This window comes from Mobula hypostoma, chromosome 5 (assembly GCF_963921235.1).
Source record: "Mobula hypostoma chromosome 5, sMobHyp1.1, whole genome shotgun sequence".
NCBI classification, from domain to species: domain Eukaryota; kingdom Metazoa; phylum Chordata; class Chondrichthyes; order Myliobatiformes; family Myliobatidae; genus Mobula; species Mobula hypostoma.
Genome location: NC_086101.1, coordinates 155,216,115 through 155,233,711, shown reverse-complemented (window position 1 = coordinate 155,233,711; position 17,597 = coordinate 155,216,115). Strand labels below are relative to the sequence as shown.

Sequence of the window (17,597 nt, the reverse complement as noted above, 5' to 3'; positions counted from 1 at the left end):
AAACAACAAAACCAAAGAACAATGAGCCACCAGTCTTGCCCCTCCAGCAACCAAGTCTTACTAATGGTTACAATGCCATAATTCCATTCATGCTTCATGAACTTGATTCATGCTCGAAGCTCATTGCCTTACTTACAATACTCTTTGCACTGAAATAAATGCAGCTCCGAACATTACTCCTACCATTGACTACTGTCTTTGTACATAGACAATATATTTCCTCACAACCAGTGCACTATCAGCCCTGTCATTCTGGTTCTCCCTCTTTAGTTTAAGTCTCCTGAAGCATCAGTGGTTGGGGGAGTGGGTGGGTGGGTCAAGAACAGTGGATGTCTCCCAGATCTCCCACATTGCAAGAGCACACAAATTCCCTGAGATCCATTCTCATTACTCTATGTAACAAAGTAAAAGAAACTTAACAAAAAACTTCAACCCAGCCTTCACTTCTCTCACTGCAGCCTCTTGAGTGAAAGCCTCAATTTTCCACTCTAAATCTGTCCACTCACACTGTGGCTACACGACTAAAACAGACCTTCGTTATATTAGCCCTTGCCAAGTGCCTGGCGGCCATTCTTCTCTGAGGATTGTCACCTTGTCGTGGTGGAAATTCTTGAGTTCCTGAGATCCCGACAGCAATGCCAAATGGAGTTTAGCCATCTGGCACTTTGTGCCTGGTAGGGTCACCCATGGGGTTAAGGTCAAGTGGAGTTTCCAGAAAAAGAGATTTCCAACCAAGACTTCAAGAGTAGAACTGGCAAAAGATGATGACAGAACATCAGTGAAAGCAGAAGAAATCTGAAGCAGTGCAGTGACCTCAGTTGCTAACAAAGTCATGCAAAGACATTCATTAAAGGAATCCCCTCTACATCCCAGACTATGTCCCGTGGCAAAGGAGACAGGATTGTGAGGTCTGGAAACTGTGGATCACAGATCAGTCTTTACAGCCGCCTGAAGACCCATCAGTAGATGACCCCTTAGGAGAACTTCATAATCAACTTGAATGATCACATTGCTACTAATAACTCACACGATTCCAGTCTCTGTAGTGAGTCCCAACAGGCGCTGCTGGCTTTTTCAATTTGGCATTTACTCACTGATGCACTATCAATAACTCCAAAAGACTAGAAGTAGTGTAAATACTGAAAGGCTTTTATTAGCAGTAAAATGTGACCTCCACCATGCTGAGTATCTGCCCCTGGACTGATAGGAGGAGCAATGGCACAATTGTCTTTATTCAGGGACTGTGGGAGGAACCACAGGAGCAGTCAGCAGAGGGGCGTGTCCAGACAGGTAACCCAGTCACAACATATATATATGGTTTACCACACTCACAACTAACATCTCCCGCTGAGACTGATAATACCATTGTGGAATGAATTGTATAGTTTTTGGGAGGTTCTAGCATAGAAATATGAGGCTGAAGTAACACAATTGTAGAAGCAACAAATGTGATAACTGGTGTATGACAACACACTAAGTTAGTTTTGTGCCAACATCCAAATTAAGGAGAACATCAATAATGGCGTCCAGGACCCAGAGCTGAAACAAGCAGTAAGGTAAGTAAACAGACAGCTACATATTAGTGCCCCATTTTCAAGCTGGTTGGCCTGAAATAGACAGATTTTTTCTTTTGCTCAAAGCTCTTTTCTGAATGATCAATCATGTCCGTAGATGACTGCAACTAAAACAGCAAGTTTAATAATATGTATTTACCTGAATATATAAGCTGTGACAATAAGACTTCCCATTCAGTGCATATTTGAAGGTTGCTGACTCCACGTTCAACCCCTTCTCGTTCCAAGCAACCCTGCATTTATCTCAATACTTCCCTTCTATTACCCAGTGGTGCCACCTCTACCATTGCCCCAGCTTCTCCCAGTTGTGGCTCTGAGCAGCACTCCCTGCTACTCCAGTACTGATTTCATTCCAGTCATGCTGATCACTAAATAATTTCTCAGCTCCTGAGAGCTGCAGCTATTAACTCAGTACCTGGCCTAAAGCTTTCCCCGGTCTCTTCCCCTGCTTTGGAGAATCTAAAACTAGTAGACATACAGTAAGTTTAGGGTGAGAGGGGGAATGACCTAATAGGATGTAAGGGGCAATATTTTTTAAAAAACACAAGAGATTCTGCAGATGCTGGAAATCTGGAGAACACCCACAATGTGCTGGAGGAACTCAACAGGTCAAGCAGCATCTTTGGAGTGGAATAAAGAGTTAAAATTTTGGGTCAGGACTCTTCATCAGGACTAGAAAGGAATGGGGAAGACACGAAAATAAGGTGGGGGGAAGTGGTTATTTTTAGCCAGAAAATGGTGAGTATATGCAACAAGCAGCTAGAGGAAGTGGTTGAGGCAGGAATATCCACAATATTTAAAATGCATTTGGACAGGTTTACGGATTGGAAAGATGTAGAGGGACATGGGCCAAATGGGAATCTTGTTCGGCATGGATAAGTAGGGCTGAAGGAACTGTTTCATTGCTGTGTGTTCTCTTTGTCTAGAGCAGTGGTTCCCAAAGTGTGCATTATTTTCTCCTGGGGGAGCTGGGAGTTTCTAAAGGGGAGATAAACATAAAGGAGGTGGGGGGGCTCAGTAGCAAGGGGGACAGATGAGGGATTAAACCTTAATTTAAGAAATGAATTACTTATTCTAAGCATTTGATCCTCAGTACCTCATAACTGATTGCAATGACCACATAATCACCTCATCTCCTGCTAACCCACTGCTCTCAGACTTTGCTTGAAGCATGCTACAGTTGCTGAACAGCAACGTGACTCTTCTTTATTTGGGATACCATGAGAAGTCTGGGCTGACATTTTTAGGTACAGCCCATGCATTATTGCTATTTATTACTGTATTACAATGGTAACTAGCACAATTCCTATACCCTAATCACACAGTGGCACAATTGCTGTGAATTAAAGCATGGCATTCAGAGGGGTAAAGTTTAAAATCTGCCCTTTCATATGGTCTTAATGGCATTTCCCTAGCCCACAGTCCAGCCAAGATATCAGTGCCCCACTCTATGTACCATCAGGCAGAGCATTAGGTTTTGCTGAGTTATGAGGATGTCACAGCTTTCCCCTTTATTGATCGCAGCATTTGACATTGGACTTAAACAATAGGTGATTGATGGTGGTCATGAATCCATAATGAAAATGGCAGAAGCAGATCAAACAGGAAAGTGTAGACAGTATAATGTGGAGTAGCTGAAATATGAATTTATACGACAACTGAGCAACCTACAGCAGCCAATGTCTGCTGTATGAAAATGTGTTTTCCCCCTAATGAAGCAATGAAACTCTCCAGACTCCTTGAACATTCAAAAAGAATACACTTGATAAAGCAAACAAGTATTTTTCTTATTTTCAGTCAGTTTGTGAAAACTTTCAGAAATGGAAAACACTTCAAAGCCTGTTTGCCAGCATTTTACAACAAAAAGTGATGCCAAACACACCACTAAATTTTGGATCGATGGTTGGAGGAGAACTGATTCTGCTAGCAGTAGGGAAGTTCTGAGTATAGTTTGGCATAGAACACCAGACCAAACAATTAAAGTGATTCTGTTCATCAACAACTGTGATCAAAGATGAATAGATGAAATTTCTGAGAAATTCACATTGTGCAACAGAATTTGCTCTGCAGTTGGATGAATCAATGAATCTTTGTTTCCTGGTTATGTTCGCTTCATAAAACTTGAAAGCATTGTTCAATAGTTGTTATTTGCAAGGGGCTAGAAACAAATATGAAGGAGGCAGTCAATATTTTGGATTGTTGAGCAATTTTTCAGAGAAGGACAAGCCACTCACCAACATTCTTGCTTGTGCAACAGATGGAACACCATCAATGACAGGATGCCACTATAGGGTTATTACCTTGAATAAAGCTGTACCTAACTTACTTACCACTCGCTGTATAATTCACAGGCAATATCTTGCCACAAATAACCTCAGAGGTTGGCTGAACAAATCCTGAAATACTGTTTCACAGTGGAAAGTAAAATCAAGTCCCATGGTCTCAATTCTTGACTATTTCGAGAGCTCTGTATTGAGTATGAATAACACTTCGAGCGTTTGCCGTTGCACACCTAAGTTAGACGGCTTTGAAAAGGAAACTGCCTGAGATGCTTTTATGCAGTTTTTAATATTGTGATAAAATTCTTTGAAGACTCAAATAATTCACTCAGTAATCATCTCAAGAATATTAGGCATGACATTGTTTATTTGTGAGAATTATTCCCAAAATTTAATTAAATCAATCTTCAATTGTACAGAAACGATATGAATTTTATCAAAGTGTAATCAAACATCTCCACATTCTTGTCCAAGTTAACCTTATTTAAGTGCAACATTGGCTGTTGTGTCCTTTTCCAATTTCAGAGTCTCTCTGAGTTGGAAGACAAAGAAAGACTATCAGGTTCTGATCTTCAAGTGTACTCTGTCCACCTGGGTGAGCTGCTTGAAGATATGAAAGAGAGATTTCAGGATCTTCTCTCCATCCAGATTCCAGATTGGGTAATAAATCCATTCCTGAACACTGATAACGTGGAATTAATAGGAAGGATGGAATAAAAACTGATCTCACAACTAAATGTCTAAGCTGAAGCAGAGTTTAAAAAAAATATCAAGACTTTTGGTTGCAGAAAGAAATCTCTGAACTCTATCCTGCACTGTGGAAAAAGGTCAAGATATACTTTATTGCATTTCCAGTATCATATTTAGTGGAGCATGGTTTCAGTGCAGTCACCCAACTTCTTTCAGAGCAATGAAAAAGACTACAAATTACCAAATATGGGGATTTGAGACTCCTGAGTGACATGCAGCCTGATGTTGAGTAGCTGATATCACTGCACCAACCCATCCATCTCAATGATATCTGAAAATGTAATGAACTAGCGAATAGCTCAACTATGAATGTGCACTATAAAATTGTTAATGAAAATAGTTTTTACTGTAATTAAAGAAATACATTTATTTGTTGCTTTAAATAGATTTGAATAATTTGTGCATTTCTCTGTCACTGCTTTGAATTTGCAGATCCTAATTTCTTTCACTGTGTTTTGTAAATCAAAATTCTTTATAATTTTATATAATGACCAGTGTGACGAGAATACACATAAAATTAAGATGTTTGCTGGCCTGGGTTAGCATCAGTGACATCAGCAAGTGGTCTGCCACCTGCCCTCAGGGGAAGGAGAGATAAGGAACAATGGAGCAGCGTCTGGAGATGTGTAATGAAGGGACGGGGGAGAGAGAGCTGTCTGGAGCGGCTCCCCCTTTTGAACCTTGAACTGTTTGAAGTGATGGACAGGCGATACCCCAGCAGGGGGATAAAAAGGGACCGGTTCGCTAAGGCGACACACGCCACCCGAGGTAACGAGACCCTGGAAGCGGTACGCTTCTCACGAGTCGGTGGGAAGTACCAGACAACGGCCAGGGTGGAAAGGTACGATCAGCGGGAACCCGGTGTGTGTCCGCCCTTGCCTGGGTGCCGGGTTCACTGCAGAGGATCGACCGCATCTGGAGGAGGGGTCACAGTCGGTGACCTCAGGTGACATCACCAAGGACCCGCCCAAAAGTTGCTTGTGAGCCATCTTGCCGGTCTGTGAGTGAAGCCGTGTCTGAATGATCAGTTGTTCCTGTTCTATCTCTCTCTTCCCCCACGTTGTCCATCGCCATGGCAACGATTACTGCAAACTGAACTACTAAACTGGACTGAACTTTGAGTCACTTTGAAATTTGGTCATTTACCCCTAGACAACGATAGAGCTTGATTGATGCTGTTATCTTAATTCTGTGCACATGTGTGGCTATCATTGCTGAACTGTTGCATTTATTATCCTTTCGATTACTGTGTTGCTTGTTTCTTTAATAAAACTTTCTTAGTTCTAGTACTCCAGACTCCAATTGAGTGATCCATTTCTGCTGGTTTGGCAACCCAGTTACGGGGTACGTAACACCAGAGAGGAAGAGGGGTTTTGGACTGGGAGCCGAGGAGGCAGTAACAAAAATGTTTACGAACCACTGGTTTGGAGCCTCTGTGGGGAAGCCCAGCTCACAGTCTTCTCAAAGTCCAAAGCCCAATAACAGAATCACAATGGTATTTTACCAATTCCAACATGATAAGGAAGGAAGCAAAGTTGTAAGATGATTTTTTATTTCCACGCTCCACAACTTAAGGATTCCTCACACAGTCCAAAGAAGTACTGGTTAGTAGGTTACCATTAACTGGTTATTGTAAAGTGTCCTGTGATTAGGCCAGGGTTAAATTTAATTTCTGGGCGGTGTGGCTTGAGGGTCTAGTCGGGACTGTTCTATGTTGTATCTCTACATGAAGTAAAATAAATACATATATTACTGGCCATGTCAAAAAGATATTCATGAGCTGATAGTCAGGTTATGTCTTCATCCCTTGGAAGCTATCAGAATGAGACAGAACCTGATAGAAATGTTTAAAGCCATGAAAGACAGAGAGATAACTACAGAATTTTCCCCGGTTAGGGAAGTCCAAAATTAGTGGGCATAGGTTTAGAGTGAAGAGAAAGATTGTAAAGGCACCGGAAGGGCATTTTTTTCCCCAGAGTGGCGAATATATAGAAGAAACTACCAGAGGAAGTGGCTGAGGTAGATACAATGGTATAATTTAAGAGGGGTGGGGCTTGGAGGGATTTGAGCTTAGCGAAGGAAATTGGACAGGCGCTGTAGACAACATGGGCTGGTTAGGCTGAAGGACTTGTATCTATTATTCTAAATCAGAAGATCACAGTGAGATATAAGAGCTGGTCTACAGAGACAAGGCCAGAATAACTACTCTTAAAGTGAAAGCAGGAATGAGTTCAAACTTAAAACTCAGCAATAAAGGGAGGTGGTGAGAGAAAGTTCTGTAACTGACATCAAAAGAAGGCTGATGTGATGTCTCATTGGATGAAAGAGATGATTGTGGTGAATTGAGGTCAGTTATTGCGGCTCCAGGAGATTTTTTCAGAAATTGATAAAAGCTGAGTTCTCATCTCAGCCACTTACATATGCTCCAAACACGGTCTTCCAACATAAAGTAAGAAGTGTAAGTGCTCCCTTACAACAAGATAGTGTTGAGTTCCTGTTACAACTGATCCAATAATCAAGCAGACAGCATCTATTCTTGAGCAGATCTATTGAGACTTATTCATTAGTGTGGTTGATTAGTTATCATCTTGGAACCATTGATTCAAAATTCAATGCATTATTTGGCAATCACCCTCATTTATACCGTGAAATTTGTTGCAGCTGTACTCTTGCATTTGGTTAGTGCAAGGGTGATCTAAAGCCAGGGTTACAGAGTAGTATTGGTTTCCTGGGAGATATTTTTTTTGACTGGTAACTGAATAAGAGATCATTTTGTGTTTTTCCCTATGCCAAACTATAGTTCAGCCAGTTGCACCTAGCCTCTGAGGCATGAAGGTCATGAAACAGAGCATAAAAGTCTAAGCTGTTACTCCAGCAGCAAATTCAAGAAGTACCGTGCTTTTATATGCACTGCCTTTTGTGTAAGGTATTAAATTGAGCCCCTATCTTCTCTCCCAGATGGATGTAAAATGTACTGCAATACTAATTTGAAAAGCAGGGGAGTTATCTGTGGTAGCCTGGCCAATATGTACCCTGCAATCAATATTTCTAAAAATGATTCTGGTTATTATTGCATTCTTTGTGGGTTTATGCTGAGCCATCATTTCTGCACAATTTTTCCTACACAGAAGCTATAAGTGTACTTCGGATGAATTTCATTGGCCGTAAATCCTTTTAAGGTATCTTGAGTGAGAACTGGAAGGCAGTTTGTTGATGCTAAGCTTTTTCTTTCTTTCATAGGTAAAACTAGATAGATTGTGAAACTTGATGGCACGTTTTCCCATAAATTGTAGCCCATCTTCATCTGCAGATCCATATCATCTTCACTCCATACCTTTTGCTACTGTCACACATGCAGTAGTATCAGTTTATTGTACATGGCATTATTTATCAGTATCATTTTATTGTAAGTGGCATTAGATGTTACAGGTAGACCATTCTTGCTCACTCTTTGCCAATAAATATTGCTGCTAAATCACTAAGTCCAGTCCCTAAAGTACCCAAAATTATGTTTTAGGTGAATTATACAGCAGCCTACAGATCAGCAGACTACCATAGTAAAGAAACAATGTATTTATTATCCAGAGGGTTGGCAATGCATCACATGTTGCATTTTCACCATAGATTGAAGTACACTCTGCGCTTAAGTGCTATTAAATCCCTAGATAATAAGTTTAAATAGATTAGCACACATCTGAGCAATAGTACATTGAAAGCCATTTTCTCTGAACGGCAATTTGACAGCACACAATGAACAAAAGAAATGTGGCCTTACACTTCTTTCTTATATTACTGTTCTGCAGCCTTATGTGTACAATCATTGCATTTAATGATGACAGTAATTTCTATTGATAAAAATCCAAGAACCATTGAAGATATAGAACAGCCCGGTGTGGGGAGACTCTGTTAACACTATTGTCATTCATTCCAGCAGCAGAAAGCTTGGCATGTGATTGGTTATTTCTTTATAAATTTCCAGCAACAAGGTTTAAGATTCAAGATTGTTCAATGTCATTTCCCGTACACAAGTGTAAAGGAGAAAAAATAGTTGTTACTCTGGATCTGATGCAGCACAAAACACAATGAGATAAAGAACGCAATAATAAAAAAACACAATAAATGTAAATACATAGAGTATGATAGCTTATATTCTGTATGTTAATTATATGTATATAAAGTGATGCTAGGTACAGGTATGTCTATACATAAAGTGACTCTGATAGGAAATTATAAAGTAATGGTGGTGGATTAGATCAGCCTTACAGCATGGTGAAAGTAACTATTTTTGTGTCTTGACATGGATGCTATATCGCCTGCACCCTGATCAGAATGGGACAAACAGTTGATGAGCAAACAACAGGAATTCTGCAGATGCTGGAAATTCAAGCAACACACATAAAAGTTGCTGGTGAACGCAGCAGGCCAGGCAGCATCTCTAGGAAGAGGTGATATATATAGTTGATGAGCAAGGTGGGTGGGATACTTCATAATATTGCTGGCCTTTTCCTGGCACCTTTCTGTATATAAGTGTGGTGCCTGGCCAAGTGGTTAAGGCCTTGGACTAGCGATCTGAAGGTCGTGATTTTGAGCCCCAGCTGGGGCAGCGTGTTGTGTCCTTGAGCAAGGCACTGAACCACACACTGCTCCAGTCCACCCAGCTGAAAATGGATACCGGCAAAATGCTGGGAGTTAACATCGCGTTAGACTAGTGTCCTATCCGGGGGTGGGGGTGGGGGGGTGGAGTCTCGTACCCTCCGTCGCTTTATGCCACAGAAACCAGCCGGATGAGCCTATCAGGCTCGGGACAGACTTTAGCTTTAACTTTTCTGTATGTATGTCAGTAATATTGGGCAGGCTGGTGCCAGTGATGCATTAGGCAATTCTGATTATCCATTGTAGAGCTTTCTTGGTCTGCCACAGTGCAGTTCCCAGGTCATGCAGTGACGCAGCATGTTAGAAGACATTTGTAGAAGACATTGTCTATTGATGTGCAAAGTCCAGCTATCTTCAGCCTCCTTAGAAAGTAAGATGATAGTGAGCATTTTTGATTGCATAGAATGTGTTCTGGGACCATGAAAGTTTGTGCAAGATGTGCATTCCCAGGAATTTGCAACAGCTCATAGTTACCACTGCTGATCTGCTGATGCAAACATTGACATTGAGGAAGAAGAGATCATTTGCCTGGCACCTGGCCTCAAGCTTATCCACCTCCTTCTGTTGGTCATCTGTTCATTGTTGGTGATGAGTCCCACCACTGTTGTGCCATTGGTGACCCTGACAATCTGATTACTCGGGTATTTGGCCATGCAGTTCTCTATCTTTCAACTTCAGCCTTTCATTCTGTATTTTCATTCATTACATGAAATATTTATTTAACAGTTTTATTAAGATATAAATCAATACTGTGCAGGCTGTCTTAAATTGGGAGTTGTGTAATAACCCAGATCTTATTAGGGGACTTAACGTAAGGGAACCCTTAGGAGACAGTGTTCATAATATGATTGAATTCATACTGGTAGATTGAGAGGGAGAAAGCCAAGTCACACGTATGAGTATCGCAATGGAATATAGGGAATTACAGGGACACGAGAGAGGAGCTTACCCAAGTGGATTGGAGGAGGATACAGGCGGGGATGATAGCAGAAGAAAGATGGCTGAAATTTCTGGAAATAGTTCACAAGGTGCAGGCTAAGTATATCCCACAGAGGAAGAAGTTCTCAAATGGTAGGGGTAGGCAACCGTGGCTGACACAGGAAGTTGAGGACTGCAGTTAAGCCAAGGAAGGGGCATATAAGGTAGCAAAAGTGAGTGGGAAGTTGGATGATTGGGAAGCTTTTAAAATCCTACAAAAAGCAACTAAAAAAGCTATAAGAAGGAAAAAGATGAAATATAAGGGCAGACTAGCCAATAATATAAAGCAGGATACCAAAAGTTTTTTTTTCAGTTATTTAAAGAGTAAAAGAGATGTGAGAATTGATATTGGACCACTGGAAAATGATGCTGGTGAGGTAGTAATGGGGGACCAAGATATGACAGATGAACTTAATGGGTACTTTGCATTTGTCTGCACTGTGGAAGACTCTAGCTGTGTGCCAGAGGTGTGTGAGTGGAATGAGTGTGATTACTATTACAAAGGAAAAAGTGCTCAGTAAACTCAAAGATCTTAAGGTGGATAAGTCACCTGGACCAGATGGACTACATCCTGAGAGAGGTTACTGAAGAGATAACGAATGCATTGATCACGGTCCTTCAAGAATCACTTGATTCTGGCTTGGCCTTGGAGGACTCAAAGACTGCAAATGTCAGTCCACTCCTTAAGAAGGGAGGAAGGTGAAAGAAAGCAAATTAAAGGCCAGTTAGCCTAACCTCTATGTCTGGGAAATAGTTGGAGTCTATTATTAAGGACAAGGTTTCAAGGTACTTGGAGACTAATGATAAAATATGTCAAAGCCAGCATGGTTCTGTAAAAGAAAATCTTACCTGACAGATCTGTTAGAGTTCTTCAAGGAAGTAACAAGCAGAGTGGAAAAAAGGACAAGCAATGGATGTCATTTTCTTGGACTTTTAAAAGGTGTTTGATAAGTTGCAACACATGAGGCTGCTTAACAAGATAAAATTCTATGGCATTACTGAAAAGATACTGGCATGGATATCCCAGAATGGCTGACAGGCAGGAGGCAGTGAATAGGAATAAAAGGGACCATTTCTGGTTGGTTGCTGGTGACTAGTAGTGTTCCTCAGGGGTCAGTATTGGGATCACTCCTTTTCACATTGTTTGTCAATGGTTTAGATAATGGAATTAATGATTTTGTGTCAAAGTTTGCGGATGATATGAAGGTAGTTGGAAGGGTAGTTAGTGCTGAGAAAGCAATGCGATTGCAGCAGGACTTAGATAAATTGGAAGATGGGTAAAAAAGTGGCAGATGGAATACAATGTTGGAAAATGTATGATGATACATTTTGGTCAAAAGGTACAATAGTGCAGACTATTATCTAAATGGGGAGAAGGTTCAAACATCTGACGTGAAGAGGGACTTAGGAGACCTCATGCAAGACTCCGGAAGGTTATTTACAGGTTGAATCTGTGGCAAAGAAGGCAAATGCAATGCTCTCATTTATTTCAAGTGGAATAGAATATAAAAGCAAGGAGATTATGTTGAGCCTTTATAAGACACTAGTCAGGCCACACTTGGACTACTGTCAACAGTTTTTGGGCCTCTAGTACAGAAACTATGTGTTATCATCGCAGAGAGTTCAGAGGAGATTCACAAGAATGATTTTAGGAATGAAGAGCTTTACATATGAGGAGCATTTGGCAGCTTTGGATCTATACTCACTGAATTTAGAAGAAATCGTGGGAATCTCATTGAAACCTGCCAAATGTTGAAAGGACTAGATAGAGTGGACATGGAGAGGATGTTTCCTCTGGTGGGGGTATCCCTAAATAGAGAACACAGCCTTAAAATTGAGGGGCAGCCCTTTAGAACAGAGGTAAGAGGAATTTTTTTTTTAGCCAGAGAGCAGTCAATCTGTGGAATGCTCTGCCCCAGACTGCAGTGGAGGCCAAGTCCATGTGTATATTTAAGGCAGTAATTGATCATTTCCTGATCAGTCAGGGCAGCACAGGATATGGTGAGAAGGCAGGTGAATGGAATTGAGTGAGATTCGGGATCAGCATTGATGGAATGGTAGGGCAGACTCGATGGGCAGAATGGCCTAATTCTGCTCCTATATCTTATGGTCTTATAGGAACAGGCCCTTCAGCCTATAGTGCTTGTGCCAAACATGATGTCAAATTAAAGTAAACTTCTTCTGCCTACACATGAGCCATATTTCGCCATTCCTGCCTGTTCAGATTCCAAGAATTGTTTTTTTTAGGTTTATTATCAATGACATCTGTGTGATATTTTGCAGTACAGTGTAAAATAACATACTGTACATAACAATAACAAAACTTCAGTTACTATAAGTAAACTTATTATCAAAGTACATAATGTCACCATATTCAACCCTGAGATTCACTTTCTTGTGAGCATACTCAGTAACTTCAAGAAATGTAATAGAATCCATGAAAGTCCAGACCCAACAGGACAAACAACCAATGTGAAAAGTCAACAAACTGTGCAAATATGAAAAAATATATACATATCTGCAATTAAAATATCAAGAACATCTAGTGAAGTGTCCTTGAAAGTGAATCCATAAATTTGTGGGAACATTTCAGTGATGGGGTGATTAAAGTGAGTGAAGTTATCCCCAGTGGTTCCAGATCCTGATGGCTAAGGGGTAAACTGATCCTGAACATGTTGGTATGGGGTCCTGAGGCTCTTGTACTTTCTTCTTGATGGCAGCAGTGAGAACAGAGCATGGCCTGAGTGCAATAAAAAATGTATGAGAAATAAAAACAAAATAAATAGTACAGAAAGAGAGCAGAACAGTGAGGTAATGTCTAGGGGATCAAGGACTGCTCAGAAATTTGATGATGGAGAGGAGAAACTGTTCTGAAAATGTTGAGTATGCGTCTAGAGGCTCCTGTACCTCCTCCATGATGGTAATAAGGTGAAGAGGACAGGCCTTGGACAGTGTGGGCCCTTATTAATGGACACTGCCTTCCTTAGGCAACACTTTTCGAAAATGTCCTTAATGTTGTGAAGGGTAGTGCCCATGATGGAGCTGGTTGAGTCTACAGCCCACCAGTGCATTGGAGCTTCCAAACCAGCAGGTGATGCAACCAGTCAGAATACTCTCCACAGTACATCTGTATAAATTTTATTGAGTCTTTGGTGAAGTACCAAATCTTCTCAATTTCCTATTGAAGTATACCTTCTGGCATACCTTCTTCATGACTGCATCAATATGTTGGGCCCAGAGTAGATCTTCTGAAATCTTGATACTTAGGAACTTAAAAGCTGCTCATCTTTTCTCTGTTGATCCCGTGGTGAGGACCATGGTGTGTTCTCCCAAATTCCCCTTCCTGAAGTCCACAATCAATTCCTCGGTGTTACTGACATGAATTGAAAGGTTATTGTTGTGACACTACTCAGCTGGCTGATCTATCTCACCCCCATACGCCTCCTCACCACCACCTGAGATTCTGCTAACATCTGTGTCTTCGGCAAGTTAATAACTGGCATTTGAGCTGTGCATCGTCACACAGTTGTGAGCATACTGAGAGTAGATTAGTGGGCCAAGGTTTCAACTTTGAGGTGCACCTGTTTGATTGTCAGTAAGGAGGCAATGTTATTGCTGATCACACTGACTGTGGTTTTCCAAACCGGTTGCAGAGGCAAGTTCAGAGAGCTATCTAAAAGCCTTTTAAAAGCCAATAAAATATTTACTTCTACCTCTTCCTGATTGCCTGTTCCAGGCAGCTACCACTCTCTGTGCAAATTGTTTACTCTGCATATTTCCTTTATTTCTTTTATTTTACTTAGAGATATAACATGGTAACTGACAATGAGCTCACAGTGTTCAATTACATCCATGTGTTCAATTAATGAGGAAGACAAACTAACTCCTTACAGACAGTGAAAGAGTTGAAACTGTGTCACTGGTGTTCAGTACTAGTGTTGCACTAACTATGATGGTTCTGTTCCCCCCCCACCACCCTCCTCAATCTACAAACCTGCATGTCTTTGGCATGTAGGGGAAGCTGAAGCATCCAGAGGAAACCCATGTGGTCACCGGCAGAACGTGCAAACTTTACACAGGTGACACAAGTCTAATCTTTCTCTCACTTTAAATGCATGTTGTCCATTTCTGCTCTGGAAAATACAGTCTTTCAATGCATTCCATAAATTTATAAACTCCTGTCAGGCTCCTCTTAGCCTCTAATGCTCCCGAGACAGTACACGTCATGATTTCCGAGGCTGATCTACACATGGTGTTAGGGCAGATGACAAAAAAAACTTGTCAAAGAGGTGATTTCAGAAAAAAGAGTAAGAGGTAGGAATGGAAAGATTAAGAGGGATATGGCCCAAAGATTTGCAAGTGGGGCAGGTATAGACTGGTTAGGAATTGTTTCTGAGATGTTAAAAGTTCAAAGTAAATTTATTATCGAATTATATTTATGTCACAGTATAGAGCCCTGAGATTCAGTTTATTGTGAGCCCAATAAACCCAACAACCGTAATAGAATGAATGAAAGACCACTCCAAATGAGTGTGCAACCAGTTTGCAAAAGAAAAACTGAGCAAATACAAAAACATACAAGCAAAAATAATTAAATATATAGATAGACATACAAATAAATAAATAAATAAATAAATAAGCAAGCAAGCAATAACTATTGAGAACATGAGATGAGGAGACCTTATAGGTGAATCCATAGGTTATGGGAACATTTCAGTGAAGGGGCAGGTGATGTGATCCCCTTCAGTTCAAGAGCCTGATGGTTGACAGGTAATAGCTGTTCCAGGACCTGGTGGTGTGAGCCCTGAGGCTCTTGTACCTTCTTCCTGATGGCAGCAGTGAGAAGAGAGCATGGCCTGAGTGGTGGGTTTCCCTGATGATGGATGCTGCTTTCCTGTGACAACGCTCAGTGTAGATGTGCTTTACTCTTGATGGACTAGCCATATCACTTCATAACACGATGAAAGCAGAAGTGTTGGGAGGGAGTTCAACTGAAGGGTGCAATCACTTCATCAGAAACCAATATAGGTCAGCAGCCAGAATGGTTGAATGGGCTAGGTACCTTTTGGCATAGCTTGAAATAACCATAACTGTGATTCAAAGATAATCTGAAAATTCCTTTCTTCTCTCTATTAACCACAAATGTTAAAATGTAATAGAAAGTTTAGTAGCCTTACAGTGGCTTTTATGTTCTCTGTCTGTCCCAGAGAACACTTCTTGTCAATGAGATGCCTGCTGATGTGTGGACGCTGTTGTATTGTAAGAAGTGTGGCAGTCAATTACTGCACAGTAAAACTACACTAACATCAATGAGATAATGATCAGATGATGTTTCAGTGATTTAGTATCTCGGCCTGCTTACTCTCCCTCCTCCCCAAATCTTAAATGGTTTGAAACCAAGGATGCAGTTATTATAGCACTAAAATGGCATTGTAAATCTGGAGTCAATGACTTCAGTTTCACACTCTGTGAGTTGTGAATCTAATTCAGTACCTTATAAAAAGCTTAGAGATACTTCATGAGTACCCATTGCCATTCAGGGAATTTATATGAACATAACAAATACTAAGAGAGCAATAACACCTTTATTCTTAGTCTAAATGTTTTTATTTCAAAATGTAGGGGCAAATATCTAAGCAAGTGTTCTGCAAGGAAGGAACATTGCCTACTGTCATGTAAGCAGCCGTTATTGAATCCAAAATGATCAGACTGACCTGTTAGAATGTATCAACAAACTATCTGCTGGAGGAACCAAGTGGGTCAAACTGCAGCAGATTGTTGCATTAGATTCCAGTGTCTGCAATCCTTTGTGTCTTATTTAGAATATGACAGTATGCAAATGGTGCAGCTTGTAAAACTGCACAAAAATAGAGATGAGGGCTGAGGTGGATGAAAATATCAGATACCTTCTCATCTCACATTCCCTCACCACAGTTTTGTACTCTTGCCTTTCCCCTTTCCCAGAATCTTAGAACTGCCACTGCAAAGAAATGCAGCCTTACAGTCTAATGCCTGCATGCTGATTCTGGTCAAGCAGCTCATTTGCCTACTTTTTCCTCTCTAGTTTCCCCACAAACTATCCAGTTCCTCTCTGAAACAATATGGTTGAGGGTATGAAGTATCATGTTTCCAAGTTTGCTGATGATGTCAAGTGGGTTTGCGAGTACATAAGAAAATGTAATGAGACATCATGGAAATGTGGACAAGCGGACAGGTAGAGTGAGTTATTGAGCATGTTGCAGGTGGAATATTATGTAGAAAATGTGAGGTCATCCACTTAAAGTGTAGTATTTGTTAAATGGTGAGGGATTGTGTAGTGCTGGTGCTCGAAGTGAGCTGAATGACCTTGTACACAAGTCACTGAATGCCATCATGAAAGTAAATAGGCGGCCAAATGGTATATTAGACTTCACTATGGGAGGGCTTGATTACAGGTGAAGGAAGTGCTATTGTAATTTTATATGAGCTTGAATGAGACTGTTATTAGAATGTTGTGTACAGTTGTGGTCTTCTTAGCTGTACAGGAAGTGCCAAACATATTTGATCCAAGTATGGTACATGAATTATATGAGGAGAGATTGAATAGACTGTAACTTGTTCAAAACAGTTTGGAAAGACGAGAGGAGATATTCACTACATTCCTAAAATGGATTGTAACTACACAGGTCCAATGAAATAATGACCACACATCATACATATGTCCTTGAAGATTAATTTTTATCTCTCTCTCTCTTTCTTCAGCAGACACCGTGAAAACTACAAGAAAATAAAGGACATAAAAGCTTCAAAGCATACATCTCTCAGTCTTTTAAAGTCTCTCAAGCTAGCGTCCGCCAATAAACAGGTCCAAAAAACATTAGTACAACAGAAGTGTGCTAAAGTCAAATAAAATTACTGAAAACATATCACATTGTCCATGTAAAGGCACATCAACAACATTATACACAATATATAAAAAATAAAAACTATTACCATGTGCACCTCTTGGACCACATGCTGAATGAGGTCATTTTAGGGCTGTATGTCTTTCTCTGCTTCCATGTTGGTTCTGACCCATAATGCCACAGTCATGCTCTTAGTAAACTCTGGTCATGTGACCTGTTACACTCTACATTAAATAAAACCTTACATAAAAAGCACCACATTTTTAATCAATTATTTTAAGATGATAAAATAATCATGAATTTATGACAAAAACATAGAAAATAAACATCTCATTGAAACATGTCTCTGAGACAGTTACAGGGATTGACAGGCAAAAAGAGAAGATATTTTGCCTGACTGAGAAGTCTATGATCAAGGGGCATAATTTGAGTGCTGTTTGTTTAGGAGATTTTTGTTTTCAAGTGGATGGAGGTGAACT

The 17,597-nt window shown here is 40.5% G+C and overlaps 1 long non-coding RNA gene across 2 annotated transcripts in view; it reads right to left on the bottom strand.

Annotated features, from left to right (window-relative positions):
- Nucleotides 1–17,279, bottom strand: part of LOC134346320 (uncharacterized) — a 58,320-nt gene extending 41,041 nt beyond the window's left edge. For both annotated transcript variants that reach the window (XR_010017904.1, XR_010017905.1), the window contains exon 1: nt 17,207–17,279. This is a non-coding gene — a long non-coding RNA (uncharacterized LOC134346320). The remainder of the gene's footprint in view (nt 1–17,206) is intronic.
- Nucleotides 17,280–17,597: the final 318 nt, after the last annotated feature.